This window comes from Battus philenor, unplaced genomic scaffold (genome assembly GCF_028537555.1).
Source record: "Battus philenor isolate CCGP_79_NKW_IND1 unplaced genomic scaffold, ilBatPhil1.0.hap1 SCAF_15, whole genome shotgun sequence".
Classification (NCBI taxonomy): domain Eukaryota; kingdom Metazoa; phylum Arthropoda; class Insecta; order Lepidoptera; family Papilionidae; genus Battus; species Battus philenor.
In genome coordinates, this window is record NW_027181677.1 from 2,689,143 (window position 1) to 2,703,312 (window position 14,170).

A 14,170-nucleotide genomic window follows, 5' to 3' on the forward strand; every position below is an offset into this window, starting at 1 on the left:
ACTTGTGGGCCATGAAACGTGGTCTCCTGGGCTTCATGCAAGCTCACAGGCGCTCAAACTAGCCACGGAGAAGGCTATGCTTAGGATTTCACTATAAAATAACCGACGTAGTCCAGTGCATTGGCAAGATGAAGTGATGCTTTAAGACGCTAGAGTGGAGAGACCACAGACCAAGGACGTCATCCTAAAACGTGGTCAGGCGATCTAGCTAAGGTCGTCATAATACAGCCAGCTTACTACCTTTCCTTTCTTAAGTTTGACGGAGAGGACTATGTCTAGTGGACGTTTTACGGCTGAAATGATAATCACTAAAATATAATTATCCTTTGCCTATCAGCCGATGTACGCCCACGCAAGACATAGGCCTCCACCTAAAATCATATCTGTCATGCACTGCATTCAGCGACTTTCCGCGATTACTATGCCGTCGGTCCACCGGTGGCATCCCTACCCACGCTGCGTCTACCGGATTGTATAGTCTTCTGTGAATTTGTATTTAATTTATTTTAAATCAACTTACTATTTCAAAAAACTAAAATGACTGAAAACGACTAAATAACGGACGTGAGAAATTTCTTATTTTAAGAGCTTTGACACCCACGCAATGTACTGAGAAATGCACTTTGTGGCTTTGACAAGAGTTATTCCTTTACTGTATTTGTTCTTATCTTGTAAACGCGGGCGGGCTTAGTAGCCATGGCCTGATGCGCAACAGTTAATCAAAGAGGAATCTCCATGCACAGATCGAGATTGCCGTTCTGGGCTTGATGAGGCCATCTAAAGGGCTAGCTAGTGAACTGTGGACTAGAGAAGGCAGTGCCTGCCTTTGGTATCGAATCGGAGGCAAAATAAGAAGAGTGCCGGTATTACAATGCGCTACTTTCACTACCCTTCATGATTATTTGTCGCTTAACAAATAACAGTGGCAGTGGTGAAACTTTAAAGTATATTAATCTTCCGTGGCTGAATTATTGTTGGTGCCTGATTTAAAATCCGGTTCCACTGCATGAAGTTTAGAAAAGCTGTCACTTCTAGTACGCGCTCGACTCTGGAATCCGTTGGAAGCATGAGCAGAAGACGCTAAGTAAGATTTAAGATTCTGGTGCACATTTTGTAGCAGGAAAGGAGAGACTTTCCTTATATAACCCTTTTCTTAATAATGTATCTGTAGAGATACATCAGAATAAAAGAAAATAGTGGCATCAATTTTGAACGCAAAGTTATTCATTTGTATGTGAATGTTTAGGTAATTTCTTAATTTTCGAACGCTTGTATAGTTTTTTCTGTTGGCATCCTTGGGTCCTAAAAGTCAAGTGGTAAGAATATTAATGTAATATTTAAAAAAAATCTGCCAAGTTAAGGGTTAAATGTGGACTGTCGCTAAGAATCGTGGGTGTTATAGTTCGTGCCCGATTTAATCCGTCCTTACTAACAAAGGCGAGTATACGAAGGCATCTCTAAAAGAACGTACTTAAAACACAAAAAAAAAAGCTTTTTTTCCTCTACGACAAAAAAGAACTCCATTTAAACATACATTACGTCATATCAATTGACACAGCTATAAATTATTTAGTTGTGTACTTTTGTGTTATTTTTTGCATGAGGAAAATTGGTTATACATATACGTTAAATAATACAGAGGCGTTTTTTTTTTATTCTTATTATCTATGTACAAAAATTTAAGTTAAAATAAATTTATGGTTTTCCCCCGACACGAAATGTAAAGTCGACGATTTAAGCGCGACTCAAAATGATTTGTAATGGCCGTGTTGCTCATTTTTTTTCCTTCACGGTACTTCACAGATTAAACAAAAAGCTTTTAGGATATAGAGCAAATATATTTTTGTATGGCGGAGTATTTATTTTAAATGATTCACGAATTATCATTTATCGTAATATCCAATCTATATTCCTACTAAATTACTTAGGTTATATTTTTAATAACTGATTTTTTTCATTTACGTTTCTATACAGAATTTAACTATAGATTTTATTCATTTATATATAGTTAGTTTGATTATAACCTTAAAATATATATAGGATAGAGATGCTGATAGTTTGTCTGTTAGCAACAGTGTGTTATGTTTCACTCAGTCTTTCTTTTGTATGTGCCCTTGTAGGGCATTGTAATAGAGAGCAAACGAGTTGTACAATAAAGGCTCTACAGGCGAGACAAGGACGGAGCGTTAGAGGCTGTTTTAAATCCTGCACACAACCGGTATGCTAGAGTAAAACCTTACATTAAATATTTAGACAATCGTTTATCATTCTGTTTAAATATTTCAAAAAATAATCATTTGGTGTGTTATTTAATGAGTTTGAGTTCAACTTCTAGTTTTATCGTTTGTTACTTACAGATATTATTTGAATGATAGTATTTACATATATTATTTATTTATATTACTATTTGTGATGGCAAAATTCTAAATACTTTGCCTTATTCTCTTTCACCATCATCATTTCAGCAATAGGATGTCCACAGATGGATATAGATCTCACCTATCGATTTTCAAAATGATTGATTGGTAGCAGCCTGGATCCAAGGTCTTCCACCGATCTAATAAAGTCGAGTCTGTTCATATAACGTTGCGTTTGATGGTCTGGTTTCTCCTCTTAACCTTAAGGCTCAATAGGCATCTGTTCTGCGCGCTATGTGGCCTATTTAGTGCCATTTCGACTTGCCAATCCGCTAGTTTATGTCAATTCCTGATTCGATCTAAATTTCAGTACTTATCGGAATCTAGTTAGCGACCGCCATGCTAAGGTTTTTTTTATTAATTTCAACCCTTGTCATGGGTGAACAGGATCTTCATTTACATTGTAATTTTACACATTTATTTATGTCTTTCATTATTTCCTTCCAAATATCTTTCATTCCTTTCCATATTTTCAGTCTATACATCGCCTTTCATTCGCCTTCTTTGCAAAGTTCTACGATTTTACGTTTATCATTATTTTCATTTGTTTATTCTTATTTTCTTACTGTTTACATCGCACTTAATTTACATTTTTAATATCGTAGCTTTTTTATAACTTTTGTTTATTATTTTCATTATCCTTGATCTTATTTTATTTATTTCTTTATCCTTTTTTAAAAAAAGATCTGGCGACACCCTCTCTACTTACTTGTCAACCGAGACTGGTATTCTGAAGCTCTTATATATATATAATAAAGATATACTATGTATGTTTGATGTTGTAAAAATAATCTATCGAATTTGCGATCAACGTCCTTAAGTCTTACTTCAAGAGTTTTTAAGACCAGAATTAATAAACCATTTACCATATTAAAGTTAAAGCAAGAAAATCATAGCAAAAGTTAACAAGCAAATAAATGTTAACATGACATCAATGTTAAGTAATATTTTTTTGCTAATCGCATTATTATAAGCGTAACTAACAATAAAAAAATCCATTTACTTCATGTTTCTTTATATGTATGGTTCTTGTTTCTAAGTATTTTAAAACAGGATACAAGTAACGTTGTAAAGACCTTTGGAACATATAATTATAACACATTTAACGAAGTACGAATTTGACAAAATAATCTATGATTATTGTTTTTTATAATTTATTTTACTGATACTGACAACAGTCGTTATAATTGAAGTTTTTTATTCCGAAATAGAATATATTTTAAACTATCGATAAAGTATGAAATTTCACACCTTAGATCTAGAAAGAAAGTTAGGTTAGTGAGTTATATAAAATGTTCGATTCACTAAAATCTCTCTGTCCAATCACAGCACTGAAGAAATCCCGGGATCTAAATTCGCAATTCGAGGAAAGGTTCGACTTTCCACGAAAACCTTACTATACAACAGGAACACGTAATCTATATATTTATTACGCGTTGCTATAGATTTAGGGGTGATAAAACACCAATCCTCTGGAAATCAAAGCTCCTTTATTGGTCTTTTTGCGTTGGATACCTTAGACATATTTCTAAAAACCTTGGGACCGATCTTGAAGTTACCGCACATCATTATCTTTCCAGCCTTAGTACGTCTACCATTGGATATAGGCCTTCATATAGATTTGCAATAGTACCAAATGGAAGCGGCCTGCAATGGGCTCTTAACAAGGTCGTCTTTCCACCTGGTGGATTATCTTACTCTGCACTTGTAGGTCTGTGGTCTCCATTCTATAACATTAAAGCTTCATCTGCCATCTGTTCTCTGTAGCTTGCCCACTTGCACTTGACACTTGCGAATCCGCTGGGATACATTACTTTCTTTGGATTAAAATATTACCTTATTTCGGTAGAGTAATGCCGAGATTTTAGCGCTCTTTGTGCCTCGCTGAGCTGAGACAGCTCTCATGCCTATTAACTGTCAAAAAGTTTCTAGAGGACACTCTAGCTGAATTTTACTTATGTATTTCGCTTCTTTTACTGGAAAGTGAAAGACGGAACAGAGATGTTATAGATAACCTCTGCCTTGTGTAGTTTTTCTCTTAGATTAATTTTTTCTTTCATTATTAGTCTTAACATTTGATTCTATCTCTTTCTATAACAAAGTAGCTTCCATTTCTTTGCTATATCGATTTTGAAACATTCACACCTGTCTTATATTGATTGAATCATATAACATAGATATTCTGAACATGTATATTTGTGTACATTATGTATAATATTATATAAAGGCCGAGTTGTTTTTCCCTAAAGAACTATTTCGTAAGCAGCCTGTCTATCGTCGCTCGACTATTTATATAACCGTGGGTAAATATTCTCAATAATACGTAATGACTTTCGCTAACGGCATTTTCAACGTGTTAACTGTGAATTTGAAACGAGTAATCGCATCTTAAATAATATAATGGCCAATTACCCCGCCGCCAATTTGCACTTTGTCCCGCTCGCAATTAAGTTGACGTTCGATTAATTAAACTTCGTCTTCTAGAAACAATGCAACGGAAATTGCATTTTCTAAGAACTACGCTGGTGTTCGAATGCGATAGACTTTATCAAGAGATAAACATTTTATAGAAATTAGATATATATCGATATAACCTAGCGGATTGTAATAACATAATAGCAGTGTGCAGGCCACATAATGCATAGAACAGGCCCCAGGAACCTTAAAGTTCAGAAGGGACAACGAATAAATAAATACATTTAAAAAACTTTTAAGGTGAACGGTTTTTTGATACCCATATTGTGGTGGTTGTGGAAAAATGTACCTAGTCCGCCATATTGGAACGGCGTCCATCTTGAATTTTAAATTTTGACATAATCATCGTGTTTTACTAGTGTAGCCCTTTCATTTGGTACCCATATTGAGGGGGTTAAGGAAAAATACGTAATCCGCCATTTGGTATCGGCGGCCATCTTAGATTTATAATGTTATTGATTTTATTATATTGTATTGTCATCTAAATTAAATGTGTGTACCAAATTTCAGATTAATCTGACAACGGGAAGGTGCTTAAATTTCAATTTCTAATTTTGATCCAAATAAATTCCGTACGGGTCGAACTAACTAAAACCGTTTAAAAACATCCATTCACAAGGTAGACAGACGATCTTGTTAAAGTTCTTGGAAGACGCTGGATGGAGGCCGCTTTCTAGCCTGTACTATTAAAAATCTATGGAGAAGACTTATGCCCAACAATGGAAGTACAGCTGAAATGATGATAAGATATATTCAGAACTAATAAATGTTCAGCAGTAGAAGATAATAAGCTATAGTAATCACATATGCTTGTATTCTGAGGTATCAGAGCGACAGCGCTAGACATAAAGAAATGTCAATCCATCTGTTCTCCAACACCCCGTGTGTGTCTTTTCACTGGCGGCGGTGACTAACACATCCACGTACATTATATTAAATAATCGTACATTGCAATGCTTATATCCTTTCGATATTAAACTTGTTGTTAACTAATAAATTTATTATTTTTAACACTTATATACTAAACTAAAGTGATTTAAATATATTGCTGCATTTTATTTAAATTTTGTAAAGGTGCAGAGATTATATAGTGAAAGTCTTTTGTCGTCGTTTCAGCTCATAGACACCCACTGCAAGGCACAGACAGGCTTCCCCCAAAGATATCGATGGGGTTTACCGCATAATCGCCACATCTGGCAGGCAGTTTGGCGATCGCATTGTGGCATTATGGTATGGACGCTGCCTATCCCCAGGAAACTTGTTTGTTGGCAGTGGTAATCCGATATAATTTAATTTAAAATTTTACCACGGGAATCGAATTCCTGCAGACTTTGTTTTACCTGAAATTATTGGCCTGCCATATTTGAGAAAAGTTTCAGAAAGATCACTCTATATGTGATTGTAAATAGGTATAAAAGCTTTTAAACTTAAGTCTCGGTCGATTTTATGAAACTAGTTGAAATAAATCGTTAATGATATAAAAGAAAATTATATATTTTCGAAATAAAAATTTACATGTCTAATATTCATACCGAATTATAAAATTAACAAATACTGATATATGAACAATATTTTAATAAATAAAAAAACTAAAGTTATATATATAGTAACATAAAATCCAAGTATTGTGATATTTTCGACAGTTTGACAAGCAATTAAAAATATTTCATAGAGCTTTAAAAACGTATTTAAACGCACGTGGGTGGATGGTTCAGTGGTTCCAAAAGTGGGTGCAACGAATTTAATTTCTACCAGCTTAATGCCATTATCCCAACAGTGAGAGTTCGGTTAAAAATTATAAATATGTCTCCTACTATAGTCATCACCTTGTCACTTTCCGCCACAGTAATATGCTTATATTACTTGTTAGTATTAAAGTTTACAGATTATAGTACCTTGTCAAATGTAGAAATAAGAACAAAAAAACCTATTTAAATTTATATCTGTATTTGTTTTGTAATTATTTATAAAATTTGTCTCACGGTTGTTTAAGCCTGGTTGTAGTACATTTTAACCAGCCATTATCATCAGTTATGAACTTTCCCGTTTAATGTAGATACCATAAATCATAATCATTATCTGAATGTCATATATACAGTACAGACAAGAAAGATAAGAATCAAAATAATAATTTATTTCGTTAATAATATCGAAAAATATTCTATTAAAATATGCTAAATCATCCTTTTTTATTACTTTGAATATGTCTTTGTATATGTATTTGAATATGGTTGGTTTTAAAACTGTTATAACATAGTAAATTAGAGTTTGTAATTTTTTAACGACTTATTGATCAATGTGAACAAGACTTTATAGTTAAATTAACACTTTTCCGTTACCAGGACGCATGTATCGAAAATCATTTTTACATTTTTAAAACATAATAATTTTTAAAATAAATTAATTACTTTAGATTCGAAACGAACGGTCGATGAACTTGTTTTTTTATTTATTTTTTTTATTATAAAATGGTGCCATTACTGTACGCCTTTCGCCCTACTCTATCATGTTTACGAGACGGGGCATTACAATCCAATTATAATATATATCATCCTTAATTAAAATATTTACTATCAATTTGGTTTCGAACCATCGTGACCACATCACCAGTGTATAAGTTCATAATGGAGTTACCGGAGTCCCACCACGCAGAAGGTAACCAATAAGGCAGTCTTAGTGAGTAGGAATTCAAAATAAACCCACTGTGTCTTCTCCGGAGAGGCATCAATATTTAACGGAATTACAATGAAATCAAAAAAAGGGTAAGCTATCGGAAAAGTACCAATTAAATTATAAAACCGTGTTCACAATGACCAGTTGAAGTAAACCAGGAATGTACGGATTCTTAAATATATTAATCTTATTAGGGCGTGGTTTAACTGAGTTCCAATAACGAGTGAACATTTTTAATTAAGCCGAATAGATAAAGGAAATTTTGAATCCAATCTCTATAGATTAATTTATAATCTGTAGTTGTGTGTATAAATTGTCATTACGGTCCAAGTCATTGTCTACGATTTTACTACTTTACTTTCTTATCGTACTGAGCGACTCGCGGTCCGCTCTCGAAACTGTCGCAAGATCGGACACCCTCCATCCCTTAGCGTTAAGAGTGAAGGAGAATGTAATGAAAGCGAGAGAAAAAGGGAAGGATGTAAGGTTGTTCTGGGTGAAAGCGCACGCGGGGATGGAGGGGAACGAGAGGGCGGACCAGCTGGCCAAGGAAGCGGCCCTGAAGAGTAAAAGACGACCAGAGTACGAGAGATGCCCTGTTTCATTCGTCAAGCGGCAACTGAGACTGGAGTCGCTCGACGAATGGAACAGGAGGTATGTGGAAGGAACGACGGCTTCGGTAACGAGGATGTTTTTCCCGGACGCCGTCTCAGCCTACCGCGTGCTCCGCAGCATCGAGGTGGACGCGGTCTCGGCCCAGCTCTTCACGGGGCACGGGGGGTTCTCTGAGTACCTTCATAGGTTTAAGCTCAAGGAGGACCCCTCGTGCTTCTGTGAACCGGGCGTGGACCAGACCGTGATCCACCTTGTGGCCCGGTGTCCCGCATTCGGGGGACTCCGGTTCGGCTTCGAGTGCCGGTCTGGAATTTAAGTCAGGGAGGAGACAATACCCTCCCTGATAGGCGGAGAATATAAAGAATCATTCCTATCCCTTTGCAAAGAAATAGCGGAAAGTGCAATGAAAAGAAACAAAACGTAAATATAGGAAATAAATAAATAAATATATATTAAAAAATTAAAATAGAAAATATAATTATTAACTATTAAAATATGTAAATCTGTAATAAAAATTATTATTGTATAAGAAACAAAAATGTGAAATAAAAGTAAAAAAAAGCTATTGAAAATGTAAAAAGCAAGGGAAGAATGATAGATGATCAGAGGAAAAGAGAAAGACAGACGAATTGTGGCATGAAAGATTAGAACAGAAAGAAAGATTATGTGAAGAATGAAAGAGAAGCGAATGAAAATAAAATAACTAAGTGAAAAAATTTAATGCTTATAAAGTCCCTATCCCAACATAAATAGGGGTACGAGAGGCCCCCAATAGCGGGGGTCATTTAAAAAAAAAAAAAAAAAAAAAAAAAAAAAAAAAAAAAAAAAAAAAACGTCAACCGGAATGTAAAAGTAACAATGATGTGCTCCAAGTTAAAACAAATAAACATCGAACATAATTCACACTGCTTTAAGAAGCGTGTTTATAGAGAACTGTTGTTGTGTGCGAAACACTCGCGTGTGTGCGTGAGTTGAATGCACAAGTTCATATTATTTACGTACATAAACGTTGAATGTACATCAACCGACGAATGGGAGACGCTTGTGACTTAAAATTGAGATAAATTACCCGTACTCATACGATATCACGGGTTCGATATTTAATTTCAATACTATGTTAGCTTGAGTAATTAAATATACATATTACGTATAAATTATATCGGCATATATGTGCCGTTTATTTTAAAAGGGCCTTAAGTCATTTTTTTAAAAACATCGTTTTAATTGCAACACTGAATACAATCGAACGGTATTTTTTCATTTAAAAAAATATCAAGACTTAAAAACAAAGTGACTTATGCCATTAGATATTAGAAAAGGGTGTAAAAGCTATAAAGGGGAGAGTGTATTGTTCATTTTTCAAATGCTTCAAAGCTTTTATACCTATTTACAATCACCCCGTGTAAAATGCTTACTCCGAAATTTAAAACTCTTTTTATATATTTTTTATTATATCTCATAAAATTGGTATTTATGAATAAAGTGTGCCATATATTAATTGACAGCAAATGAGTTATAGTAGAAGGTAGGCCTCTGCCTTCTACCTTTCAATAACGCGGGAAGTAACGATTTTAGGGGAGCTCTAAACGTTGCAGTGGATGACTATCAGCTGATAACGATGACGAGGAAGAGGAGTCTGGTCGATGAAGGTGAACTATAATTCACTACAAAGAAATATGTATTGCTTGCTTGATTTTAGCTGAAGTTGGTGCTGTTAGCCCGGGGGCTTTACAGCTTCATCCGAAGGGAAGGTTCCGTGAACTTGAAAATAAAACTGAAGCTGGACAGACTTTGTACGATGACGTCCGCACGTAATAAACCGCTCTACCCGAGTAGAGCTATGTAATGTTGATGTTGTGTATGAGGCTTGGGACAGCAGCGTGGACCATAGGCAACCCAAGGATGGATCCGGATCCAACCTCTTCCGTTGCATTCCAGTTGTACGATGGCGTTAGCACGTAGTAAATTGCTCTACCCGAGTAGAGCTATGTAATGTTGATGTTGTGTATGAGGCTTGGGACAGCAGCGTGGACCATAGGCAACCCAAGGATGGATCCGGATCCAACCTCTTCCGTTGCATTCCAGTTGTACGATGGCGTTAGCACGTAGTAAATTGCTCTACCCGAGTAGAGCTATGTAATGTTGATGTTGTGTATGAGGCTTGGGACAGCAGCGTGGACCATAGGCAACCCAAGGATGGATCCGGATCCAACCTCTTCCGTTGCATTCCAGTTGTACGATGGCGTTAGCACGTAGTAAATTGCTCTACCCGAGTAGAGCTATGTAATGTTGATGTTGTGTATGAGGCTTGGGACAGCAGCGTGGACCATAGGCAACCCAAGGATGGATCCGGATCCAACCTCTTCCGTTGCATTCCAGTTGTATGATGACGTTCGCACGTAGTAAACTGCTCTACCCGAGTAGAGCTGTGTTTATGTTGTGTATATGCGGCTTTAGACGGCAGCGTGAACCACAGTCAAGCCAAGAATGGATCCGGATCCAATCTCGGTTCACCCACGCTGTTAAATGTATAGCAAATAGCGGATATGAAGGTAGCAGTTTCTTTAGTGAAGCCATTTTCTAAAAGCAAGACTGGTCATTGTGGCGATATTTGGGGAAGACCTATGCCTTGCAGTAGGCGTCCGTTTTCTGATATGATTAAAACATGAGCTTTACAATAACTAATGTACTATTTAATTAAAAAGACCAGTATAAAGTAAACATGACGTGTATGTTCATTCATTTTTTCCTTTCATATCGTAAACATGACAATTATTTTATTTGCTCGTTTTCTTACTCATCCTATGATTACCACGTCTTTACATTATAATGACTAAAGATGATAAAAAATACAAAGAAAAATGATTAATTGATAAAATTGTGTATATGAAGGAATCTTAATTTATGATTTATTTTAAAGCAAAAAAAAGTTACGAGAAAATCAAATATATCAACAATAAAAAATAACAAGAACTATTCTCTCTTTATCATTTTACACTTCTGTATAATAACTGATCCAAAAGTAAAGTGAATTTGTTTATTAAATTTAAATTCTTTATTCATTCTTCCAAATCAATTTCACCCCCTTCAAAGTAATTCTCGTCCGAGAAAACTTATGTCAACACCTTTTCTAGACCCCGAAACAGTCGGAATTGTCTTTTTCCGGTATAGACTTTAAGATATTCTTTGTGTTTTTATATCCTCAATCGTGTCAAAACGGCGTTCCTGTATTGACCTTTAGAGTTTGTTGAATAGCCAAAATCTAGACCCAAATTAGTCCAATACGATGGTCGCGCAACGATATGGGACAAATAATTTTTGACGCTTTTTTAAAAAACATAATGATAGATTTTAGCACTAATGAAAGCTTGACGCGTTTAAGACAGACGTTTGGTAAATGTTACAGACAGTCATAACAACCTAGGAAAATAAATTTATCTGCCTTTCTAATGCGTGGGAGTTTTATATGACTTTCTCCTTACTTTTTGATCACAATACTATAATCATTATCAATATTTCAGCCATTCTATGTCCACTGCTGGATACAAAGACCTTTGCCATAGATTTCCAATGGGGCCAGTTGGAAGTTGCCTGCATATGGCACCTTCCGCGGAAATTAAGGAAGTCGTCTGCCCACATTTTGTGGTAGACCCTATGCTGCACTAGCTTTTATAATTGAAATAGTTACTTTAACAACTCGTACAGACTGACCCTTTGTGACCAGTAAACGACATGTAGAAAAATCTCCTTGCCATTTACTGTATATTTTGCCGTTATTTATTATCTTTATATATTATTTTTTGTTTATTATGCCTATATATTCAATCCGGATACGTTTAATGCTGTACCTTATTAAAATAAAAATGTTGTACGCGTCTTTCATTAGGTCGCTGTTTCACAGGCTTTAGCCTCGCTTGGCAGGCGAGTTGGCGATCGCAGTGTGGTATTATGGTACGCAGAGGACACTGCTGCCCATCCTCTGGAAACTTGAGAGTGAAGTGACAATCCTATATAATTAATGCGCAGAATGTGAATTATATAGGATTGTATCCCTGGAATCGAACCTACCGTCCATCGTAAGTCCCATAGATCTAACGCTGCGCCAACACTGGCAACCAAAAAGGTGGTAACCTCTAGTCATATATAATTTGTAGTTTTTGAATACATATTTATGTTTACGTTGTGTGTGTTAAAAATAAATTCAGATCATACAAATAGATTCATATATAAATATAAACTAGACAATCTTATAATAAAACATTTTTTTTGTTATTATATCGTTAAGTCGGTGTTAAATTATTCCCGTAATCAGTAGCCGTTGTCGGGCACAAAGCTTTGTGGAACGGAAACTCGGAAATGATTGTGCGAAACGCCGTGAAAGGAAATTATACTAAATTATTGTCTCGACCTGGCACCGACGTCTATCAACTGTTTATTTTATCCGAGTAATACAAGTACAACATAAAATGATAATTTCTCTAACGGTTTTACCGCTGACAATAAGGCTGTCGTGTACTTGTCTGTCTAGAGTAGGATTCTATCACTTAAAAGAAATAAATATGATAACAGGTGATAGACTATTGGTGTAAAAGCTTTGTAGGGGTCAATGTATAACCTAATGGCTGACACATAATTGTATACCATATAAAAATCAATGGTTACTGATTTTTTTTTTAATTCAGATTACTACATCTTAAAATTAATTATTATGTTCTGTCTGTTCAGACAGCCAAACATTTGACATAAATTAAATATAAAATAAAACTATTTTACACACTGCACACTGCATCAGAGAACTCTCTACTAAGTCCAAGTTGCTCTCTCAAGGTTACGATTTCGCCATATTAAAACCTTTAAGGAAAGTTAAACTATCATAGTGTTACCGAAATCGCTATACCGCGCCTCTTCTCACCTCGGTCCCCGTTTCTTACAGCGGTTACCGCTCTCGCCTTAAGGCAGGAAGGGAAGAAAAGCGCGGGACGCCCGTTTCGTCTTGAGACGGGCTCCCGGCTTTGCGAGTTCTATGATATTGTTTGCTATTGTAGATTTTGAGCGTTTATTTTATAATAAATAATAAATTAAATTTCTAGCTTACTTCATCTCGCCACAAGACGAGAGAGGCATTCAGATTAAAAATTACATCCCAGGCGTTTTTCCTGCCCTAAGGCGTAAGAATTTTTTTAAATAAATGAAAAAAATCATAAAAATTAAAGAAACTACTTTTTTTTGCATATTTTGTCAAAAAACAGACGAAGAGACAAAAAAAAACTTGAACGACTCCCAACCAGCGGAACCCCTCAACATTCGGCAGTCAAACTGTTAAGGCTCTATAAATCCAAGCTTGTGACTCGACCTAAAAGTCAGTATTAAAGGAGCGAGATATGATGCTGTAGCATCGCTAACAAAAGTTTTACGACGTTAGCTTTCGGGCTATTCCGCTATTGTACGTGACTGTACATATAACAAACGATTCATATTTTATCTTTATTATTATCAATGCAAGTAAAAAATGCTGTCTGTTTTCATTTATCATTGTTTTAGTTAAATTTTTCATGTATTAAATTTTAAAATGTAACCTTTATGCCTGTAGTAACATCTTTTTTTATTTTGTCAACAGTTTGATGTTTTGTTCGGATTTATTGGTAAACGATATTTTTTTTTTCACAATAAGTAACCAGGACATGGGAAGTACGAGTGGCCCCCAATAAGAGGGACTATTTAAAAAAAATTGAAATTTGGTAGGAATATTCCTCACTCCGAATAGAGATCAGATAAGAAAGGATTTTACAAAATTTCAAGAGAATTTGAGGACGCAAAGCAGACTGGTAAGGTATACTACAAATTGTGTACTATTTCAAATGTATAGATTTTTGAACTATACTACTTCCGTATACGACAAATTTCTCTACACCGTTAAATGTCGAAATCCACTTCAACTGTACCAAGGGTCAATGATCGAAAATAGTTTTTTTTTTTAATTGAAGTATACT

At 35.3% G+C, this 14,170-nt stretch overlaps 1 protein-coding gene across 2 annotated transcripts in view; it reads right to left on the reverse strand.

Moving 5' to 3' along the window:
• LOC137918766 (zinc finger and BTB domain-containing protein 44-like) overlaps positions 1-14,170 on the reverse strand; it is a 61,604-nt gene that overhangs the window by 9,937 nt on the left and 37,497 nt on the right. The window lies entirely within an intron of this gene.